This window comes from Temnothorax nylanderi, unplaced genomic scaffold (genome assembly GCF_030848795.1).
Source record: "Temnothorax nylanderi isolate EJ_2023f unplaced genomic scaffold, tnyl_v1.0 TNYL_tig0101_pilon, whole genome shotgun sequence".
In the NCBI taxonomy this organism is placed as follows: domain Eukaryota; kingdom Metazoa; phylum Arthropoda; class Insecta; order Hymenoptera; family Formicidae; genus Temnothorax; species Temnothorax nylanderi.
In genome coordinates this window covers 362,265-387,408 of record NW_027249163.1, presented here as the reverse complement: position 1 = coordinate 387,408, position 25,144 = coordinate 362,265, and the positions used below count along the sequence as shown (strand labels likewise).

At 56.3% G+C, this 25,144-nt stretch overlaps 1 protein-coding gene and 1 long non-coding RNA gene across 2 annotated transcripts in view; one reads left to right on the top strand and one right to left on the bottom strand.

Annotated features, from left to right (window-relative positions):
* Alpha-catr (alpha-catenin related) overlaps positions 1–25,144 on the top strand; it is a 70,726-nt gene that overhangs the window by 28,247 nt on the left and 17,335 nt on the right. The gene's annotated exons all lie outside the window — the stretch shown is intronic.
* Positions 2,610–4,155, bottom strand: LOC139775573 (uncharacterized). Its single transcript, XR_011718867.1, has 4 exons — positions 3,710–4,155; positions 3,328–3,450; positions 2,948–3,068; positions 2,610–2,637 (listed from the first exon to the last, which is right to left on the bottom strand). It is a non-coding gene; the product is annotated as an uncharacterized lncRNA (long non-coding RNA).

Sequence of the window (25,144 nt, the reverse complement as noted above, 5' to 3'; positions counted from 1 at the left end):
TCTGAATAGCGCGAAATATTCGTTTCGATGGATAGCCATCGTTTCTCGGCACTTGCCGCGATCGCGTTCAATGAAATATTACGACGACACAGGGAGCGGCTCGCGCAAGTTGTTTACTCGAGTCTCGGCGCGCGAACAATGGAGAGGTAGGTAGTGGGGGTAGGGTGAGTAGGCACGACGCAACGCGCTAATTACCCCCACTCCGTCCCCACCACTCGTGTTATCGAGAAGCCGCGGCTCTATTGTACATGTAACAACCGTCGCGCGCGGATATGTGCGCGGAGACGTTATCATGTGCACGACGAAATTCGGCAGGTCCGTGCATTTTATAAATAACGCGATCGCGACAAGAATTAGAAGAAAGCGCGATTATTTCTTACAAATTCTTTCTTATCAACGCGTTTAGTTAATTCATGTAATTAAAAATCTATAATTAGATATCTTTCTACATTTAATCTAACACAAGCAAATCGCTCGGATTTGAACGCCAACGTTGAACATCGAAAAGATACAAATTGCATCTCTCATACGCAACCTTGCGCGGACAAGAGCACGCAAACCGGAAGAAGGAGGCCTTATCCTCCAAGCGAGCTAGGATAAGGCTCGTAACCTTCGAACGTCACTCTCCAAAGTCTTATCGTTGGCAGATTATATCTTTTCGTATCTTCACGCTAGGCTGCACATTGCAGAACGACGAATTTTACTGCTGCTACCATGTGGAAACAGCGCGCGCGATGACCCAGTTTCACCAAATCTTGAACGGTTTTTTGCCACCTACGTATACCTACATATACATAAGAAGAGCCCCGACGTATTTTTGTCAAATAGCGGAGAAATAACGGCCGAAGTAAGGACCGCGGATATTTCTTTCCAGCACACCTGTTCGCTCTTCGGGGAGAATTGTACTATTAGAGAGAAGAAACGGTCTCGGTAGACTTCAACGTGAAAAGTCCCGCGCCACGAAATTGAAGATCTTGAGGAAAGCTTTCGCACTGACAAGACCAATAATACTCGACGTAGATTCAACTAAAGAATGCTCTACAATTCGAGGAAATGTCGATAAAAAAAGTCAATTAATACAATATAAAGCGATACTAGAAATGAAAATTTACTTACGATCTTGTATCGATCTAAGATTATAACATTGCTTGTACATTTAAGAAATATTATTAGAAACATTTGAGAAATATTATCATCAGTTACTCTCTTCATTGTCATCGATCTTGCGCTTAAGGGAAAACGGTGATATATGTATATAAATAATAAACCGAGCTTTCGTCACAACAACCGAGGTCAAACAGGATTATGTACAATGAGAATGAGAAACGGCGTGTTGACGAATTTAAAGTGTCGATAAAAAATGCTCGATAATAGATAAGATGGAAAATTCGATTACTAGATTATGTAGAATATTTTATCGGAGCATGCGAGACGTATCAATTCGAAGTAATGAAATAACGTCGAAAGAGCCGCGATATTACAGCGATCGTACGAAGACATGCAAGCTTACTACCTGCTGGCTTGAACAAATCGTTTAGCGTAGTATCGCGTGTAAATCGGTGCACTGTAAGTGTAACTAACCGTGGAATTGCGAACGCTATCGTGCCTGCGGGATTCACTATGACACAACACGCGACAAATTTGTATAAACTGTCGGAGGTTTTTGCATACAGATCACTCTTCGTATGTACGTTTAGCGTTTAGGTTGAGCTACCATTATTATCACGAAACTGGTCATTTCTCAAAATAGCAAGTTAAAAATCTTTTTTGTCAGATACAAAATAGAATGTTAAGTAGCAATTATACGTGACAGATCGCATACGTTTGCGACATGCCAATCGAAATCGAAATCGAATGAAAGAAGCGCGACACTGCGCGGAATGCTTAAACAGTTGGTTATGCTGCCTTTCCTAAGATAACGCTATTTTTGATACTTCGCGGAATTTAAACTCGTGCACCAGAACGGCGGCTACAGAGAGCAAAGCACATTACTATAACGAAAAGCGACCATCGTAAAAGATAAGTGGCGACATGCCAAATTTATATATCACCAGGGGAAACAGCATATGGTAAGGGCAAAGCAACGCTGAGGAATAGTCGCACCCATCTAATTACAAACACAAGCAAACTGTAATCACTGCCAACTGACAATGAGCGCGCTTAAGCAAAGTGATGGAAGTGCAGACGTTGTGCGCTTAATATCCGGCATCCGTTTCAAGCCGGGTGATAATTACTAAAGAATTACGAAGACCGTACGTTTCATACGTTAATATGTAGCACGTAATATCAAATTGAAAGTGAGTTTAATCGGAGGATCACGTTAATCGGAGACTGTGATATCGGCCCTAAGCAAGATAAATCAAGAAGCCATTTCAGCTATATATATTGCATAAATTTTACGACGTTGTTGCAATATAGTCGAAATGTTTCTTGACTTTTCTCGCTTAATGGAAATGTAATTGCTGAAAAGAATTACAAATTATTCCCTACCTACGTTTTAGCTAAGGCCCTACCTACGCTTATTTCCCCACGCTTCCCTACGCTAAAACTCACCGACACCGATGCGCAGCAGCGGAGCTGTATCTGCAACGTCTCTCTCTCTCTCTCTCTCTCTCTCTCTCTCTCGCTACGATGATTCTGTAACAATCAAACATATAATCCAGATTAGAGCAGGGAAGAAAAGAGACAGTCTGTATTTCGAAAAATAATTACCGAAGGTAAAACACGGAATTCTATATTTCTTTTAATTAAATAAATTTAATAAAAAAACACGTTTAATTTCTTGAAAGTATACTCTATTTACTGAACACAAGAATTCAAAATAGAATTTAAAAAATTAAACTCTTTTTTAATTTCTACTCTCTGACTATCTTTACTATTCGATTGAAAAACCGATTGGTTAAACTTTCCGCGAAAGACACAATATGTATAAACCAATTATATATACCGCATGTTGTTCCGCCGGCGCCTGATGCCTCTTCCAGGCCTCCACCTCCTCTCAGGCTGCTCGGGATGTCACTCGTGTTCCCTCGATGCGAAGATGATGCTCCTTCCCGCGCGGATATTTTCTGTAACATAAAAATAATCGAATCGATTAAATACGTGTCACGCGCATCGAACATCTTATTCGTTATTCAGATTAATATTATATTTTGAATTACTTCTTCGAAAAAGGTTTCTACGTTAGAATAAACTTGAATCAAATTTTTCAAAATATTTTTTTTTACTAATTTAAATTCCGAAACACGGAATGTTTAATGTAGGAACTGAATAAGCACAAAGAGGGATTTTATAATATCTTTAAAAAAAATGAAAAGTAACACTTACCAGAAGTGTTGGTACGCCGATGCCCGATGCCTATCCTAGGCCTCCTCCTCCTCTCAGGCTGCTCGGGATGTCACTCGTGTTCCCTCGATGCGAAGATGATGCTCCTTCCCGCGCGGATATTTTCTGTAACATAAAAATAATCGAATCGATTAAATACGTGTCACGCGCATCGAACATCTTATTCGTTATTCAGATTAATATTATATTTTGAATTACTTCTTCGAAAAAGGTTTCTACGTTAGAATAAACTTGAATCAAATTTTTCAAAATATTTTTTTTTACTAATTTAAATTCCGAAACACGGAATGTTTAATGTAGGAACTGAATAAGCACAAAGAGGGATTTTATAATATCTTTAAAAAAAATGAAAAGTAACACTTACCAGAAGTGTTGGTACGCCGATGCCCGATGCCTATCCTAGGCCTCCTCCTCCTCTCAGGCTGCTCGGGATGTCAGCTTCGCAGGATTCCCTCGCTGCTCCGATGTCATCTTCTGCGTCGTTATTTTCTGAAACATTCAAATGAACTATTCGATTAAGTAACTTTGTAAGCGTGGTGTCGTTCCGCAGACAACGCGACGCGATAACTTACACGCCTAACTTTCTAAGGCGCGGCAGACACGCGGCGAACCGTATAAGCGAAGCGTATTAAAGTCTCGCGGCGCGGAGAGACCCGCGACGACGCGTATAAGGGAGCGAAGCGGACGGTATAGTCTCGCGGCGCGGAGAGACCCGCGACGACGCGTATAAGGGAGCGAAGCGGACGGTATAGTCTCGCGGCGCGGAGAGACCCGCGACGACGCGTATAAGGGAGCGAAGCGGACGGTATAGTCTCGCGGCGCGGAGAGACCCGCGACGACGCGTATAAGGGAGCGAAGCGGACGGTATAGTCTCGCGGCGCGGAGAGACCCGCGACGACGCGTATAAGGGAGCGAAGCGGACGGTATAGTCTCGCGGCGCGGAGAGACCCGCGACGACGCGTATAAGGGAGCGAAGCGGACGGTATAGTCTCGCGGCGCGGAGAGACCCGCGACGACGCGTATAAGGGAGCGAAGCGGACGGTATAGTCTCGCGGCGCGGAGAGACCCGCGACGACGCGTATAAGGGAGCGAAGCGGACGGTATAGTCTCGCGGCGCGGAGAGACCCGCGACGACGCGTATAAGGGAGCGAAGCGGACGGTATAGTCTCGCGGCGCGGAGAGACCCGCGACGACGCGTATAAGGGAGCGAAGCGGACGGTATAGTCTCGCGGCGCGGAGAGACCCGCGACGACGCGTATAAGGGAGCGAAGCGGACGGTATAGTCTCGCGGCGCGGAGAGACCCGCGACGACGCGTATAAGGGAGCGAAGCGGACGGTATAGTCTCGCGGCGCGGAGAGACCCGCGACGACGCGTATAAGGGAGCGAAGCGGACGGTATAGTCTCGCGGCGCGGAGAGACCCGCGACGACGCGTATAAGGGAGCGAAGCGGACGGTATAGTCTCGCGGCGCGGAGAGACCCGCGACGACGCGTATAAGGGAGCGAAGCGGACGGTATAGTCTCGCGGCGCGGAGAGACCCGCGACGACGCGTATAAGGGAGCGAAGCGGACGGTATAGTCTCGCGGCGCGGAGAGACCCGCGACGACGCGTATAAGGGAGCGAAGCGGACGGTATAGTCTCGCGGCGCGGAGAGACCCGCGACGACGCGTATAAGGGAGCGAAGCGGACGGTATAGTCTCGCGGCGCGGAGAGACCCGCGACGACGCGTATAAGGGAGCGAAGCGGACGGTATAGTCTCGCGGCGCGGAGAGACCCGCGACGACGCGTATAAGGGAGCGAAGCGGACGGTATAGTCTCGCGGCGCGGAGAGACCCGCGACGACGCGTATAAGGGAGCGAAGCGGACGGTATAGTCTCGCGGCGCGGAGAGACCCGCGACGACGCGTATAAGGGAGCGAAGCGGACGGTATAGTCTCGCGGCGCGGAGAGACCCGCGACGACGCGTATAAGGGAGCGAAGCGGACGGTATAGTCTCGCGGCGCGGAGAGACCCGCGACGACGCGTATAAGGGAGCGAAGCGGACGGTATAGTCTCGCGGCGCGGAGAGACCCGCGACGACGCGTATAAGGGAGCGAAGCGGACGGTATAGTCTCGCGGCGCGGAGAGACCCGCGACGACGCGTATAAGGGAGCGAAGCGGACGGTATAGTCTCGCGGCGCGGAGAGACCCGCGACGACGCGTATAAGGGAGCGAAGCGGACGGTATAGTCTCGCGGCGCGGAGAGACCCGCGACGACGCGTATAAGGGAGCGAAGCGGACGGTATAGTCTCGCGGCGCGGAGAGACCCGCGACGACGCGTATAAGGGAGCGAAGCGGACGGTATAGTCTCGCGGCGCGGAGAGACCCGCGACGACGCGTATAAGGGAGCGAAGCGGACGGTATAGTCTCGCGGCGCGGAGAGACCCGCGACGACGCGTATAAGGGAGCGAAGCGGACGGTATAGTCTCGCGGCGCGGAGAGACCCGCGACGACGCGTATAAGGGAGCGAAGCGGACGGTATAGTCTCGCGGCGCGGAGAGACCCGCGACGACGCGTATAAGGGAGCGAAGCGGACGGTATAGTCTCGCGGCGCGGAGAGACCCGCGACGACGCGTATAAGGGAGCGAAGCGGACGGTATAGTCTCGCGGCGCGGAGAGACCCGCGACGACGCGTATAAGGGAGCGAAGCGGACGGTATAGTCTCGCGGCGCGGAGAGACCCGCGACGACGCGTATAAGGGAGCGAAGCGGACGGTATAGTCTCGCGGCGCGGAGAGACCCGCGACGACGCGTATAAGGGAGCGAAGCGGACGGTATAGTCTCGCGGCGCGGAGAGACCCGCGACGACGCGTATAAGGGAGCGAAGCGGACGGTATAGTCTCGCGGCGCGGAGAGACCCGCGACGACGCGTATAAGGGAGCGAAGCGGACGGTATAGTCTCGCGGCGCGGAGAGACCCGCGACGACGCGTATAAGGGAGCGAAGCGGACGGTATAGTCTCGCGGCGCGGAGAGACCCGCGACGACGCGTATAAGGGAGCGAAGCCGGACGGTATAGTCTCGCGGCGCGGAGAGACCCGCGACGACGCGTATAAGGGAGCGAAGCGGACGGTATAGTCTCGCGGCGCGGAGAGACCCGCGACGACGCGTATAAGGGAGGGAAGCCGACGACATAGTCTCGCGGCGCGGAGAGACCCGCGACGACGCGTATAAGGGAGGGAAGCCGACGGACATAGTCTCGCGGCGCGGAGAGACCCGCGACGACGCGTATAAGGGAGGGAAGCCGACGACATAGTCTCGCGGCGCGGAGAGACCCGCGACGACGCGTATAAGGGAGGGAAGCCGACGACATAGTCTCGCGGCGCGGAGAGACCCGCGACGACGCGTATAAGGGAGGGAAGCCGACGACATAGTCTCGCGGCGCGGAGAGACCCGCGACGACGCGTATAAGGGAGGGAAGCCGACGACATAGTCTCGCGGCGCGGAGAGACCCGCGACGACGCGTATAAGGGAGGGAAGCCGACGACATAGTCTCGCGGCGCGGAGAGACCCGCGACGACGCGTATAAGGGAGGGAAGCCGACGACATAGTCTCGCGGCGCGGAGAGACCCGCGACGACGCGTATAAGGGAGGGAAGCCGACGACATAGTCTCGCGGCGCGGAGAGACCCGCGACGACGCGTATAAGGGAGGGAAGCCGACGACATAGTCTCGCGGCGCGGAGAGACCCGCGACGACGCGTATAAGGGAGGGAAGCCGACGACATAGTCTCGCGGCGCGGAGAGACCCGCGACGACGCGTATAAGGGAGGGAAGCCGACGACATAGTCTCGCGGCGCGGAGAGACCCGCGACGACGCGTATAAGGGAGGGAAGCCGACGACATAGTCTCGCGGCGCGGAGAGACCCGCGACGACGCGTATAAGGGAGGGAAGCCGACGACATAGTCTCGCGGCGCGGAGAGACCCGCGACGACGCGTATAAGGGAGGGAAGCCGACGACATAGTCTCGCGGCGCGGAGAGACCCGCGACGACGCGTATAAGGGAGCGAAGCGGACGGTATAGTCTCGCGGCGCGGAGAGACCCGCGACGACGCGTATAAGGGAGCGAAGCGGACGGTATAGTCTCGCGGCGCGGAGAGACCCGCGACGACGCGTATAAGGGAGGCGAAGCCGGACGGTATAGTCTCGCGGCGCGGAGAGACCCGCGACGACGCGTATAAGGGAGCGAAGCCGGACGATATAGTCTCGCGGCGCGGAGAGACCCGCGACGACGCGTATAAGGGAGCGAAGCCGACGGTATAGTCTCGCGGCGCGGAGAGACCCGCGACGACGCGTATAAGGGAGGGAAGCCGACGACATAGTCTCGCGGCGCGGAGAGACCCGCGACGACGCGTATAAGGGAGCGAAGCGACGACTATAGTCTCGCGGCGCGGAGAGACCCGCGACGACGCGTATAAGGGAGGGAAGCCGACGACATAGTCTCGCGGCGCGGAGAGACCCGCGACGACGCGTATAAGGGAGGGAAGCCGACGACATAGTCTCGCGGCGCGGAGAGACCCGCGACGACGCGTATAAGGGAGGGAAGCCGACGACATAGTCTCGCGGCGCGGAGAGACCCGCGACGACGCGTATAAGGGAGGGAAGCCGACGACATAGTCTCGCGGCGCGGAGAGACCCGCGACGACGCGTATAAGGGAGGGAAGCCGACGACATAGTCTCGCGGCGCGGAGAGACCCGCGACGACGCGTATAAGGGAGGGAAGCCGACGACATAGTCTCGCGGCGCGGAGAGACCCGCGACGACGCGTATAAGGGAGGGAAGCCGACGACATAGTCTCGCGGCGCGGAGAGACCCGCGACGACGCGTATAAGGGAGGGAAGCCGACGACATAGTCTCGCGGCGCGGAGAGACCCGCGACGACGCGTATAAGGGAGGGAAGCCGACGACATAGTCTCGCGGCGCGGAGAGACCCGCGACGACGCGTATAAGGGAGGGAAGCCGACGACATAGTCTCGCGGCGCGGAGAGACCCGCGACGACGCGTATAAGGGAGGGAAGCCGACGACATAGTCTCGCGGCGCGGAGAGACCCGCGACGACGCGTATAAGGGAGGGAAGCCGACGACATAGTCTCGCGGCGCGGAGAGACCCGCGACGACGCGTATAAGGGAGGGAAGCCGACGACATAGTCTCGCGGCGCGGAGAGACCCGCGACGACGCGTATAAGGGAGGGAAGCCGACGACATAGTCTCGCGGCGCGGAGAGACCCGCGACGACGCGTATAAGGGAGGGAAGCCGACGACATAGTCTCGCGGCGCGGAGAGACCCGCGACGACGCGTATAAGGGAGGGAAGCCGACGACATAGTCTCGCGGCGCGGAGAGACCCGCGACGACGCGTATAAGGGAGGGAAGCCGACGACATAGTCTCGCGGCGCGGAGAGACCCGCGACGACGCGTATAAGGGAGGGAAGCCGACGACATAGTCTCGCGGCGCGGAGAGACCCGCGACGACGCGTATAAGGGAGGGAAGCCGACGACATAGTCTCGCGGCGCGGAGAGACCCGCGACGACGCGTATAAGGGAGGGAAGCCGACGACATAGTCTCGCGGCGCGGAGAGACCCGCGACGACGCGTATAAGGGAGGGAAGCCGACGACATAGTCTCGCGGCGCGGAGAGACCCGCGACGACGCGTATAAGGGAGGGAAGCCGACGACATAGTCTCGCGGCGCGGAGAGACCCGCGACGACGCGTATAAGGGAGGGAAGCCGACGACATAGTCTCGCGGCGCGGAGAGACCCGCGACGACGCGTATAAGGGAGGGAAGCCGACGACATAGTCTCGCGGCGCGGAGAGACCCGCGACGACGCGTATAAGGGAGGGAAGCCGACGACATAGTCTCGCGGCGCGGAGAGACCCGCGACGACGCGTATAAGGGAGGGAAGCCGACGACATAGTCTCGCGGCGCGGAGAGACCCGCGACGACGCGTATAAGGGAGGGAAGCCGACGACATAGTCTCGCGGCGCGGAGAGACCCGCGACGACGCGTATAAGGGAGGGAAGCCGACGACATAGTCTCGCGGCGCGGAGAGACCCGCGACGACGCGTATAAGGGAGGGAAGCCGACGACATAGTCTCGCGGCGCGGAGAGACCCGCGACGACGCGTATAAGGGAGGGAAGCCGACGACATAGTCTCGCGGCGCGGAGAGACCCGCGACGACGCGTATAAGGGAGGGAAGCCGACGACATAGTCTCGCGGCGCGGAGAGACCCGCGACGACGCGTATAAGGGAGGGAAGCCGACGACATAGTCTCGCGGCGCGGAGAGACCCGCGACGACGCGTATAAGGGAGGGAAGCCGACGACATAGTCTCGCGGCGCGGAGAGACCCGCGACGACGCGTATAAGGGAGGGAAGCCGACGACATAGTCTCGCGGCGCGGAGAGACCCGCGACGACGCGTATAAGGGAGGGAAGCCGACGACATAGTCTCGCGGCGCGGAGAGACCCGCGACGACGCGTATAAGGGAGGGAAGCCGACGACATAGTCTCGCGGCGCGGAGAGACCCGCGACGACGCGTATAAGGGAGGGAAGCCGACGACATAGTCTCGCGGCGCGGAGAGACCCGCGACGACGCGTATAAGGGAGGGAAGCCGACGACATAGTCTCGCGGCGCGGAGAGACCCGCGACGACGCGTATAAGGGAGGGAAGCCGACGACATAGTCTCGCGGCGCGGAGAGACCCGCGACGACGCGTATAAGGGAGGGAAGCCGACGACATAGTCTCGCGGCGCGGAGAGACCCGCGACGACGCGTATAAGGGAGGGAAGCCGACGACATAGTCTCGCGGCGCGGAGAGACCCGCGACGACGCGTATAAGGGAGGGAAGCCGACGACATAGTCTCGCGGCGCGGAGAGACCCGCGACGACGCGTATAAGGGAGGGAAGCCGACGACATAGTCTCGCGGCGCGGAGAGACCCGCGACGACGCGTATAAGGGAGGGAAGCCGACGACATAGTCTCGCGGCGCGGAGAGACCCGCGACGACGCGTATAAGGGAGGGAAGCCGACGACATAGTCTCGCGGCGCGGAGAGACCCGCGACGACGCGTATAAGGGAGGGAAGCCGACGACATAGTCTCGCGGCGCGGAGAGACCCGCGACGACGCGTATAAGGGAGGGAAGCCGACGACATAGTCTCGCGGCGCGGAGAGACCCGCGACGACGCGTATAAGGGAGGGAAGCCGACGACATAGTCTCGCGGCGCGGAGAGACCCGCGACGACGCGTATAAGGGAGGGAAGCCGACGACATAGTCTCGCGGCGCGGAGAGACCCGCGACGACGCGTATAAGGGAGGGAAGCCGACGACATAGTCTCGCGGCGCGGAGAGACCCGCGACGACGCGTATAAGGGAGGGAAGCCGACGACATAGTCTCGCGGCGCGGAGAGACCCGCGACGACGCGTATAAGGGAGGGAAGCCGACGACATAGTCTCGCGGCGCGGAGAGACCCGCGACGACGCGTATAAGGGAGGGAAGCCGACGACATAGTCTCGCGGCGCGGAGAGACCCGCGACGACGCGTATAAGGGAGGGAAGCCGACGACATAGTCTCGCGGCGCGGAGAGACCCGCGACGACGCGTATAAGGGAGGGAAGCCGACGACATAGTCTCGCGGCGCGGAGAGACCCGCGACGACGCGTATAAGGGAGGGAAGCCGACGACATAGTCTCGCGGCGCGGAGAGACCCGCGACGACGCGTATAAGGGAGGGAAGCCGACGACATAGTCTCGCGGCGCGGAGAGACCCGCGACGACGCGTATAAGGGAGGGAAGCCGACGACATAGTCTCGCGGCGCGGAGAGACCCGCGACGACGCGTATAAGGGAGGGAAGCCGACGACATAGTCTCGCGGCGCGGAGAGACCCGCGACGACGCGTATAAGGGAGGGAAGCCGACGACATAGTCTCGCGGCGCGGAGAGACCCGCGACGACGCGTATAAGGGAGGGAAGCCGACGACATAGTCTCGCGGCGCGGAGAGACCCGCGACGACGCGTATAAGGGAGGGAAGCCGACGACATAGTCTCGCGGCGCGGAGAGACCCGCGACGACGCGTATAAGGGAGGGAAGCCGACGACATAGTCTCGCGGCGCGGAGAGACCCGCGACGACGCGTATAAGGGAGGGAAGCCGACGACATAGTCTCGCGGCGCGGAGAGACCCGCGACGACGCGTATAAGGGAGGGAAGCCGACGACATAGTCTCGCGGCGCGGAGAGACCCGCGACGACGCGTATAAGGGAGGGAAGCCGACGACATAGTCTCGCGGCGCGGAGAGACCCGCGACGACGCGTATAAGGGAGGGAAGCCGACGACATAGTCTCGCGGCGCGGAGAGACCCGCGACGACGCGTATAAGGGAGGGAAGCCGACGACATAGTCTCGCGGCGCGGAGAGACCCGCGACGACGCGTATAAGGGAGGGAAGCCGACGACATAGTCTCGCGGCGCGGAGAGACCCGCGACGACGCGTATAAGGGAGGGAAGCCGACGACATAGTCTCGCGGCGCGGAGAGACCCGCGACGACGCGTATAAGGGAGGGAAGCCGACGACATAGTCTCGCGGCGCGGAGAGACCCGCGACGACGCGTATAAGGGAGGGAAGCCGACGACATAGTCTCGCGGCGCGGAGAGACCCGCGACGACGCGTATAAGGGAGGGAAGCCGACGACATAGTCTCGCGGCGCGGAGAGACCCGCGACGACGCGTATAAGGGAGGGAAGCCGACGACATAGTCTCGCGGCGCGGAGAGACCCGCGACGACGCGTATAAGGGAGGGAAGCCGACGACATAGTCTCGCGGCGCGGAGAGACCCGCGACGACGCGTATAAGGGAGGGAAGCCGACGACATAGTCTCGCGGCGCGGAGAGACCCGCGACGACGCGTATAAGGGAGGGAAGCCGACGACATAGTCTCGCGGCGCGGAGAGACCCGCGACGACGCGTATAAGGGAGGGAAGCCGACGACATAGTCTCGCGGCGCGGAGAGACCCGCGACGACGCGTATAAGGGAGGGAAGCCGACGACATAGTCTCGCGGCGCGGAGAGACCCGCGACGACGCGTATAAGGGAGGGAAGCCGACGACATAGTCTCGCGGCGCGGAGAGACCCGCGACGACGCGTATAAGGGAGGGAAGCCGACGACATAGTCTCGCGGCGCGGAGAGACCCGCGACGACGCGTATAAGGGAGGGAAGCCGACGACATAGTCTCGCGGCGCGGAGAGACCCGCGACGACGCGTATAAGGGAGGGAAGCCGACGACATAGTCTCGCGGCGCGGAGAGACCCGCGACGACGCGTATAAGGGAGGGAAGCCGACGACATAGTCTCGCGGCGCGGAGAGACCCGCGACGACGCGTATAAGGGAGGGAAGCCGACGACATAGTCTCGCGGCGCGGAGAGACCCGCGACGACGCGTATAAGGGAGGGAAGCCGACGACATAGTCTCGCGGCGCGGAGAGACCCGCGACGACGCGTATAAGGGAGGGAAGCCGACGACATAGTCTCGCGGCGCGGAGAGACCCGCGACGACGCGTATAAGGGAGGGAAGCCGACGACATAGTCTCGCGGCGCGGAGAGACCCGCGACGACGCGTATAAGGGAGGGAAGCCGACGACATAGTCTCGCGGCGCGGAGAGACCCGCGACGACGCGTATAAGGGAGGGAAGCCGACGACATAGTCTCGCGGCGCGGAGAGACCCGCGACGACGCGTATAAGGGAGGGAAGCCGACGACATAGTCTCGCGGCGCGGAGAGACCCGCGACGACGCGTATAAGGGAGGGAAGCCGACGACATAGTCTCGCGGCGCGGAGAGACCCGCGACGACGCGTATAAGGGAGGGAAGCCGACGACATAGTCTCGCGGCGCGGAGAGACCCGCGACGACGCGTATAAGGGAGGGAAGCCGACGACATAGTCTCGCGGCGCGGAGAGACCCGCGACGACGCGTATAAGGGAGGGAAGCCGACGACATAGTCTCGCGGCGCGGAGAGACCCGCGACGACGCGTATAAGGGAGGGAAGCCGACGACATAGTCTCGCGGCGCGGAGAGACCCGCGACGACGCGTATAAGGGAGGGAAGCCGACGACATAGTCTCGCGGCGCGGAGAGACCCGCGACGACGCGTATAAGGGAGGGAAGCCGACGACATAGTCTCGCGGCGCGGAGAGACCCGCGACGACGCGTATAAGGGAGGGAAGCCGACGACATAGTCTCGCGGCGCGGAGAGACCCGCGACGACGCGTATAAGGGAGGGAAGCCGACGACATAGTCTCGCGGCGCGGAGAGACCCGCGACGACGCGTATAAGGGAGGGAAGCCGACGACATAGTCTCGCGGCGCGGAGAGACCCGCGACGACGCGTATAAGGGAGGGAAGCCGACGACATAGTCTCGCGGCGCGGAGAGACCCGCGACGACGCGTATAAGGGAGGGAAGCCGACGACATAGTCTCGCGGCGCGGAGAGACCCGCGACGACGCGTATAAGGGAGGGAAGCCGACGACATAGTCTCGCGGCGCGGAGAGACCCGCGACGACGCGTATAAGGGAGGGAAGCCGACGACATAGTCTCGCGGCGCGGAGAGACCCGCGACGACGCGTATAAGGGAGGGAAGCCGACGACATAGTCTCGCGGCGCGGAGAGACCCGCGACGACGCGTATAAGGGAGGGAAGCCGACGACATAGTCTCGCGGCGCGGAGAGACCCGCGACGACGCGTATAAGGGAGGGAAGCCGACGACATAGTCTCGCGGCGCGGAGAGACCCGCGACGACGCGTATAAGGGAGGGAAGCCGACGACATAGTCTCGCGGCGCGGAGAGACCCGCGACGACGCGTATAAGGGAGGGAAGCCGACGACATAGTCTCGCGGCGCGGAGAGACCCGCGACGACGCGTATAAGGGAGGGAAGCCGACGACATAGTCTCGCGGCGCGGAGAGACCCGCGACGACGCGTATAAGGGAGGGAAGCCGACGACATAGTCTCGCGGCGCGGAGAGACCCGCGACGACGCGTATAAGGGAGGGAAGCCGACGACATAGTCTCGCGGCGCGGAGAGACCCGCGACGACGCGTATAAGGGAGGGAAGCCGACGACATAGTCTCGCGGCGCGGAGAGACCCGCGACGACGCGTATAAGGGAGGGAAGCCGACGACATAGTCTCGCGGCGCGGAGAGACCCGCGACGACGCGTATAAGGGAGGGAAGCCGACGACATAGTCTCGCGGCGCGGAGAGACCCGCGACGACGCGTATAAGGGAGGGAAGCCGACGACATAGTCTCGCGGCGCGGAGAGACCCGCGACGACGCGTATAAGGGAGGGAAGCCGACGACATAGTCTCGCGGCGCGGAGAGACCCGCGACGACGCGTATAAGGGAGGGAAGCCGACGACATAGTCTCGCGGCGCGGAGAGACCCGCGACGACGCGTATAAGGGAGGGAAGCCGACGACATAGTCTCGCGGCGCGGAGAGACCCGCGACGACGCGTATAAGGGAGGGAAGCCGACGACATAGTCTCGCGGCGCGGAGAGACCCGCGACGACGCGTATAAGGGAGGGAAGCCGACGACATAGTCTCGCGGCGCGGAGAGACCCGCGACGACGCGTATAAGGGAGGGAAGCCGACGACATAGTCTCGCGGCGCGGAGAGACCCGCGACGACGCGTATAAGGGAGGGAAGCCGACGACATAGTCTCGCGGCGCGGAGAGACCCGCGACGACGCGTATAAGGGAGGGAAGCCGACGACATAGTCTCGCGGCGCGGAGAGACCCGCGACGACGCGTATAAGGGAGGGAAGCCGACGACATAGTCTCGCGGCGCGGAGAGACCCGCGACGACGCGTATAAGGGAGGGAAGCCGACGACATAGTCTCGCGGCGCGGAGAGACCCGCGACGACGCGTATAAGGGAGGGAAGCCGGACGACATAGTCTCGCGGCGCGGAGAGACCCGCGACGACGCGTATAAGGGAGGAAGCCGACGACATAGTCTCGCGGCGCGGAGAGACCCGCGACGACGCGTATAAGGGAGGGAAGCCGACGACATAGTCTCGCGGCGCGGAGAGACCCGCGACGACGCGTATAAGGGAGGGAAGCCGACGACATAGTCTCGCGGCGCGGAGAGACCCGCGACGACGCGTATAAGGGAGGGAAGCCGACGACATAGTCTCGCGGCGCGGAGAGACCCGCGACGACGCGTATAAGGGAGGGAAGCCGACGACATAGTCTCGCGGCGCGGAGAGACCCGCGACGACGCGTATAAGGGAGGGAAGCCGGACGACATAGTCTCGCGGCGCGGAGAGACCCGCGACGACGCGTATAAGGGAGGGAAGCCGACGACATAGTCTCGCGGCGCGGAGAGACCCGCGACGACGCGTATAAGGGAGGGAAGCCGACGACATAGTCTCGCGGCGCGGAGAGACCCGCGACGACGCGTATAAGGGAGGGAAGCCGACGACATAGTCTCGCGGCGCGGAGAGACCCGCGACGACGCGTATAAGGGAGGGAAGCCGACGACATAGTCTCGCGGCGCGGAGAGACCCGCGACGACGCGTATAAGGGAGGGAAGCCGACGACATAGTCTCGCGGCGCGGAGAGACCCGCGACGACGCGTATAAGGGAGGGAAGCCGACGACATAGTCTCGCGGCGCGGAGAGACCCGCGACGACGCGTATAAGGGAGGGAAGCCGACGACATAGTCTCGCGGCGCGGAGAGACCCGCGACGACGCGTATAAGGGAGGGAAGCCGACGACATAGTCTCGCGGCGCGGAGAGACCCGCGACGACGCGTATAAGGGAGGGAAGCCGACGACATAGTCTCGCGGCGCGGAGAGACCCGCGACGACGCGTATAAGGGAGGGAAGCCGACGACATAGTCTCGCGGCGCGGAGAGACCCGCGACGACGCGTATAAGGGAGGGAAGCCGACGACATAGTCTCGCGGCGCGGAGAGACCCGCGACGACGCGTATAAGGGAGGGAAGCCGACGACATAGTCTCGCGGCGCGGAGAGACCCGCGACGACGCGTATAAGGGAGGGAAGCCGACGACATAGTCTCGCGGCGCGGAGAGACCCGCGACGACGCGTATAAGGGAGGGAAGCCGACGACATAGTCTCGCGGCGCGGAGAGACCCGCGACGACGCGTATAAGGGAGGGAAGCCGACGACATAGTCTCGCGGCGCGGAGAGACCCGCGACGACGCGTATAAGGGAGGGAAGCCGACGACATAGTCTCGCGGCGCGGAGAGACCCGCGACGACGCGTATAAGGGAGGGAAGCCGACGACATAGTCTCGCGGCGCGGAGAGACCCGCGACGACGCGTATAAGGGAGGGAAGCCGACGACATAGTCTCGCGGCGCGGAGAGACCCGCGACGACGCGTATAAGGGAGGGAAGCCGACGACATAGTCTCGCGGCGCGGAGAGACCCGCGACGACGCGTATAAGGGAGGGAAGCCGACGACATAGTCTCGCGGCGCGGAGAGACCCGCGACGACGCGTATAAGGGAGGGAAGCCGACGACATAGTCTCGCGGCGCGGAGAGACCCGCGACGACGCGTATAAGGGAGGGAAGCCGACGACATAGTCTCGCGGCGCGGAGAGACCCGCGACGACGCGTATAAGGGAGGGAAGCCGACGACATAGTCTCGCGGCGCGGAGAGACCCGCGACGACGCGTATAAGGGAGGGAAGCCGACGACATAGTCTCGCGGCGCGGAGAGACCCGCGACGACGCGTATAAGGGAGGGAAGCCGACGACATAGTCTCGCGGCGCGGAGAGACCCGCGACGACGCGTATAAGGGAGGGAAGCCGACGACATAGTCTCGCGGCGCGGAGAGACCCGCGACGACGCGTATAAGGGAGGGAAGCCGACGACATAGTCTCGCGGCGCGGAGAGACCCGCGACGACGCGTATAAGGGAGGGAAGCCGACGACATAGTCTCGCGGCGCGGAGAGACCCGCGACGACGCGTATAAGGGAGGGAAGCCGACGACATAGTCTCGCGGCGCGGAGAGACCCGCGACGACGCGTATAAGGGAGGGAAGCCGACGACATAGTCTCGCGGCGCGGAGAGACCCGCGACGACGCGTATAAGGGAGGGAAGCCGACGACATAGTCTCGCGGCGCGGAGAGACCCGCGACGACGCGTATAAGGGAGGGAAGCCGACGACATAGTCTCGCGGCGCGGAGAGACCCGCGACGACGCGTATAAGGGAGGGAAGCCGACGACATAGTCTCGCGGCGCGGAGAGACCCGCGACGACGCGTATAAGGGAGGGAAGCCGACGACATAGTCTCGCGGCGCGGAGAGACCCGCGACGACGCGTATAAGGGAGGGAAGCCGACGACATAGTCTCGCGGCGCGGAGAGACCCGCGACGACGCGTATAAGGGAGGGAAGCCGACGACATAGTCTCGCGGCGCGGAGAGACCCGCGACGACGCGTATAAGGGAGGGAAGCCGACGACATAGTCTCGCGGCGCGGAGAGACCCGCGACGACGCGTATAAGGGAGGGAAGCCGACGACATAGTCTCGCGGCGCGGAGAGACCCGCGACGACGCGTATAAGGGAGGGAAGCCGACGACATAGTCTCGCGGCGCGGAGAGACCCGCGACGACGCGTATAAGGGAGGGAAGCCGACGACATAGTCTCGCGGCGCGGAGAGACCCGCGACGACGCGTATAAGGGAGGGAAGCCGACGACATAGTCTCGCGGCGCGGAGAGACCCGCGACGACGCGTATAAGGGAGGGAAGCCGACGACATAGTCTCGCGGCGCGGAGAGACCCGCGACGACGCGTATAAGGGAGGGAAGCCGACGACATAGTCTCGCGGCGCGGAGAGACCCGCGACGACGCGTATAAGGGAGGGAAGCCGACGACATAGTCTCGCGGCGCGGAGAGACCCGCGACGACGCGTATAAGGGAGGGAAGCCGACGACATAGTCTCGCGGCGCGGAGAGACCCGCGACGACGCGTATAAGGGAGGGAAGCCGACGACATAGTCTCGCGGCGCGGAGAGACCCGCGACGACGCGTATAAGGGAGGGAAGCCGACGACATAGTCTCGCGGCGCGGAGAGACCCGCGACGACGCGTATAAGGGAGGGAAGCCGACGACATAGTCTCGCGGCGCGGAGAGACCCGCGACGACGCGTATAAGGGAGGGAAGCCGACGACATAGTCTCGCGGCGCGGAGAGACCCGCGACGACGCGTATAAGGGAGGGAAGCCGACGACATAGTCTCGCGGCGCGGAGAGACCCGCGACGACGCGTATAAGGGAGGGAAGCCGACGACATAGTCTCGCGGCGCGGAGAGACCCGCGACGACGCGTATAAGGGAGGGAAGCCGACGACATAGTCTCGCGGCGCGGAGAGACCCGCGACGACGCGTATAAGGGAGGGAAGCCGACGACATAGTCTCGCGGCGCGGAGAGACCCGCGACGACGCGTATAAGGGAGGGAAGCCGACGACATAGTCTCGCGGCGCGGAGAGACCCGCGACGACGCGTATAAGGGAGGGAAGCCGACGACATAGTCTCGCGGCGCGGAGAGACCCGCGACGACGCGTATAAGGGAGGGAAGCCGACGACATAGTCTCGCGGCGCGGAGAGACCCGCGACGACGCGTATAAGGGAGGGAAGCCGACGACATAGTCTCGCGGCGCGGAGAGACCCGCGACGACGCGTATAAGGGAGGGAAGCCGACGACATAGTCTCGCGGCGCGGAGAGACCCGCGACGACGCGTATAAGGGAGGGAAGCCGACGACATAGTCTCGCGGCGCGGAGAGACCCGCGACGACGCGTATAAGGGAGGGAAGCCGACGACATAGTCTCGCGGCGCGGAGAGACCCGCGACGACGCGTATAAGGGAGGGAAGCCGACGACATAGTCTCGCGGCGCGGAGAGACCCGCGACGACGCGTATAAGGGAGGGAAGCCGACGACATAGTCTCGCGGCGCGGAGAGACCCGCGACGACGCGTATAAGGGAGGGAAGCCGACGACATAGTCTCGCGGCGCGGAGAGACCCGCGACGACGCGTATAAGGGAGGGAAGCCGACGACATAGTCTCGCGGCGCGGAGAGACCCGCGACGACGCGTATAAGGGAGGGAAGCCGACGACATAGTCTCGCGGCGCGGAGAGACCCGCGACGACGCGTATAAGGGAGGGAAGCCGACGACATAGTCTCGCGGCGCGGAGAGACCCGCGACGACGCGTATAAGGGAGGGAAGCCGACGACATAGTCTCGCGGCGCGGAGAGACCCGCGACGACGCGTATAAGGGAGGGAAGCCGACGACATAGTCTCGCGGCGCGGAGAGACCCGCGACGACGCGTATAAGGGAGGGAAGCCGACGACATAGTCTCGCGGCGCGGAGAGACCCGCGACGACGCGTATAAGGGAGGGAAGCCGACGACATAGTCTCGCGGCGCGGAGAGACCCGCGACGACGCGTATAAGGGAGGGAAGCCGACGACATAGTCTCGCGGCGCGGAGAGACCCGCGACGACGCGTATAAGGGAGGGAAGCCGACGACATAGTCTCGCGGCGCGGAGAGACCCGCGACGACGCGTATAAGGGAGGGAAGCCGACGACATAGTCTCGCGGCGCGGAGAGACCCGCGACGACGCGTATAAGGGAGGGAAGCCGACGACATAGTCTCGCGGCGCGGAGAGACCCGCGACGACGCGTATAAGGGAGGGAAGCCGACGACATAGTCTCGCGGCGCGGAGAGACCCGCGACGACGCGTATAAGGGAGGGAAGCCGACGACATAGTCTCGCGGCGCGGAGAGACCCGCGACGGACCGTATACGCGAAGCGTAATGCCTCGCGGCGGCAGACAACGCGACGGGAGCGCCGGACCCCATTGTACCCTTCACTCCCAGCGAACTGGGAGGAGGGTACGGTGTGCTCGTAGACCCTGTACCTCCCCACCGGGCCCTCCCTTCGGTAAAGCCGAAGGTACTGCCCCAGTGGATCGTTGATACAGGGAGCCCTCTCACCACGGCAAGGTGGCACACCACGAGAGGGACATTTTTTACACGCTTAACTTTATCCGTTGTCCTACCTACCCGTATTACAATTTAGTATTTGTTAATCCATACCTCAAAGTGATCACTTGAGATTTGGGAAACGTAGAATTGAGAGTTTTAACGTGCGCGATTGGAATTTAATTGGGGATGGGGATTTTCCAATCTCGCACATATGCGAGAAAATATAAAGAAAATAGTCCTACTTTGGGCAAATAAACAGATCAAATTATTTTGTATGTTAACTACTTTACAAACCTTCAATTCTGGTCATTAATATAGACCTTACCTTATGAGATGTTTCCGTCGTTTTTTCTGACCAAGATTGAACTCACCTATTGAGTTGTTACTGGCCAAATCCATTTTGGTTGTATGTCAGCCAGAAAATGAGAAGGAGATAAATTCCTTCAATGCCGGCTGATTAACAGCGCCGGTAGACGATTATAATGTTGCGGTCGATTACGAATCGTTGCGATCGTTAATAAGCGCGCGTTAATCATATCGGAAAAAAATAAACAACCACGTTGGATCGTTAATAAAATCTTAATTAAGTGACTTAATTTTGTTTTTAATTTTACAATGATACGCGTAATTAATGTATTCGTCCAAGAATTAATACACAGCAGCAATGGAAAGTAAAACAGAATTATATTATCAAGAAATGAAAGAATTTTATGTTAATCGCGTTCTAATAAAAATCGTCGTGATTATATCTCGGCGAAATGGTCACCGAGATGATCAATCGGAATCACGATGTACGAGAAACGAATGCAAAAGTAGAGAACGAATTCGAGATAATTGGCAATAAAACGGTTACATGCAAATATAGAGGCTGGAAATATCATGGCGCGCAGGGCGAAAATAAATTGTCCGAGAATTGAAACATCGAACATTGGGGTGAAATCGAAGGAATACGTCGGCGCTGTTAATGAAATGGGAAAATATCAGGTAATATCGAGACACGCTGGAAATTTTATAGTTCCGATTTCGTTTGTGCACGATTGTGTCAATCGACGTCAAATAATAGTCGATTTGATGATTTTAATAATAGACAAAGATAAATGTATCTTTGCATAAATATTACCGATTTATCTTTGTCTTGATATTTTTTACAATCGAATCAGTAATGTACGAAAGAACTCTCGACAGATCAATCAAGTTGATACTACGATCGTTGGTACTTTTGAAATCAAACGCCGACGATTCTACCACAATTTTCTTCGCCCAAATAAGCCGACATTTCCCCAACATAACGGTGATAAATCCATTTTTATGACGGAACTAGCCGAATAACAAAAAGTTTTCAGCTTGCAGCGTATACGGACACAAGAGAGCGATTTTTATCATGACGTGTCACTTGGGAAAAACGCGATATAAATTCACTCGGCGTACTTTAATAACAAACAGTAAAAAGTCCCGTTCAGATAGGGCCATCGTAAAAACCGATGAAAGAAATAACAAATTAGATTACACTGCGCAAACTGAAATAAAAAACTGTATAAACGAAAATCGTCTGCATTGTATAAATAAAGTGAGATACTATTAACGAAGAAGCGTAATGTAAATGTAAATATCGGAACGATTTAGCAACGCGGACTGATGGTAAACGCGGATAAACGTTCCGCTAACGAGTAAAGTTAGTGATTCATTAGTCACATTCATCGTCATTGATCGTTTGTAAGCTCGCGTTATCACAGTTATCATAAAACGTCGTTCCACGCTATTTACTTCGACAATTTAATGGTATTCACTGATGATGAACGCAAAACCACTCGTACCGTTTCACGCTTGCACAATTGCAAAGCCATATTATACAATAAAGAGAGTAATGCTCTCTTGATAATGTTGGGACAACTTTCCTAAAGATACTTTTCGCATGCAAAATAATTAAACAACACCAAATCGATTACCTGGGCAAATACATGTTACATTCACAAAATAGACTAAAATTTAGAGTAATAAAAATATCAATAAAATATATAATAGTATATTGTGCACCAAGGGGCGAAAGTAGCGTTTTTCAGACGAGTGTGAAGTTTGCCGCCCGAGCCGAAGGCGAGAGCGGCAATCACACGAGTCTGAAAAAGCTTTCGCCCCAAGGTGCACACGATATTTTTCACAATACCTTTACGGAAAGTTCGACTTCCATGCCTAGAGAGAGGCGAGAGTGGTCATTTCACGCCAAGGCGGCATAGCGGGCGGAAAGTAACCACTTTCCTCCCTAGGGCGGAAAGTGACCACTTTCCACCCGCTAAACAGGGAGGAAAGTTGTTACTTTCCTCCCTAGGGAGGAAAGTGGTTACTTTCCGCCCGCTATGCCGCCTTGGCGTGAAATTGACCGCTTTCGCCCCTCTCTACAGGCATGGAAAGTCGAACTTTCCGTGGAGGTGTTGTGAAAAAACTTTTTCAGCACTTCGTGAGATAGGAAGCTCGAAGCTCGAGCTTGTACAAGCACAAAAACCATTTCTCTTTTTTAAATTCAGATTTTATTCGGTTAATTACTGCAAAATTGCTATATATGTATTAAGAAGAAATCAGAGAAGCTGAAATGCCAATTAATATGGATATCATATCCATAATCAAATCCAGAAATAAATCACAGCATTGATTACGGTTACACGTTATCATCGAAACAAATTATTCGCTTATATGTGTGTGACTGGAGCTCTCCTTATCACGCGAACTAAAGCAACGCATAATTGTTCTTTCAACATTATCGCGTGCCAGTAGAAAGTTACAGGGGTAACAATTAAGCGATTGATACGCATCTCGGAAAACTTAGTTTATTCAAAATTCACGGACCGTATTTCATAACAATAATTTGGTTTCCTCACATGTTCGTATCGTAATAAATCAAACAAAAAATACAGTTCTTTTTTCGTTTGTGAGTAAGAAATAAAAGCGTAAATGTCAATCTCAAGTTTAACGTGCTTATCCCGACCCGATGTATTTTCCCCCGTGCATGAATCGTGAAAAGCGCACTCTTAGGACATGCTTCTGCGCGTCGCATCCGAGCAATCTCTCCAATTGCAATCCACCCAATACATCCTCCAGTGGATGCATCGCGATACCAATATCGAGATAAGTGACGTGTGTGCTCTATTTACTTCGTTGCGCTCAAAAATATTTCACCAAAGAGCGAAATTAGGGGCAGGCCATTCTATTAATAAAATAGTTTGTCTACATATTACATCAACCGTTTATTATTATTTCTTTTTTATAAAATTAATTTTGTAGTAATTAAGTAAAATGTTAAATTAAAAAAAAATAGTTTTTATCCATTGACATGTGTTTCTTTCGTGCTTTGTGAAATACAGATAATATAGAATCATTGGCTCTAAATTGCTTATAATTTTGCTGATAAATACGTGGAAAACAATCAACTCATCGGAATAATAATCTCATCGGAACATATAAGTTACGTGAAATCGTATGAAATCAATGCACTTCGATTTTTAAATTAGGTCAAGTTCTCTGCGTACTTACGTAACAGTTAGTCTATATAAAACGCTATAAGGATTCTCCATATCGAACCGACTGATCTTACATGCTGGCATCGCTATACTAATCAGCTCGATAGGACGATATGAGCGATTTGCCTTCTAAAAGAATATAGCATATAAAAAGAGAACATTGTGATATCACTAGTCATTGCATTGAATATTCAGTTCGCACTGTTGAAATGAAAAAGAATGAAGCGGTGCTGGTCTCTCGTTAACTAATAAGAAAAGTATCTATAATACAATATCAAGTAAATTAGCTCTGAACAAGCTCTGCTGAGGTATCAACAAAGATAATTTGCAGTGACCTATGAGAAACGTTTAGAAACATTAAGTTGATGAAGAACCGTTCGGAGAAGTAAATTGATGAATAGGATTTAACGGAAAGCATTGCTACAGGGAATTTGTAGACACAGATAAATTTTATCTATTCTACTGAACACCTAATCTCCGCGTTTTCTCGTAATTACCTGATATAAAGGAACAAATAGTATACTGGTTATAATCAATTGTTCTCTCATCGATTCTCCCTAGAGCAGTTTACCTTTAGAATTTCGCGAGCTCCTAATGGCGATGAACAATTAATACAAGATAATAGCCAGTAGCGATATTGTGTTTCGCGTTAACTACGGCTCTCTAATTCCGAAAATAATTATTTAATGATACAGCTACCCACACTGATGTCCCACACTCCAAGTCTTTCCGATCGATGATGATATTATTAGAAAACGTTATGCACAAGTGCAACTTGGAAAAAGTTCCTTAATGTAAATTTATATATTGATTTCTGACAATATCATATTGCTAGAAAGGACGCTGTGAACGATTTTATATCATTATCAATAAATTATGTACTAATTAATATTAATTACTCTTTTCAATTTTATTATATGACTCTTTTAATATTATGAACATTATACACTCGTTTAAAAAATATTAATATTAAAAATTCCGATAATGGAGATTTCAAATAAAAAAAAAAGAATTAACTAACATTTCTATTTCGATAGGTTCAGAGATAGACACGCAATGCTGCATATCGGCTATCCAAGTTTTCCTATAACTTAACGATAAGCTTAATTCAATACTGACATTGTTTAAGTTAAGTTAGCGAATGCGCAAAGTAACTAATTACGTTCGTTCAAGAGCACCCAATTACGTTCAAGAGTTATAGCCGTCGCACTTAAGTCAAGGGGCTCAGTCATAATTAAATCAGTTACTCCAATTTTACGGTGACAC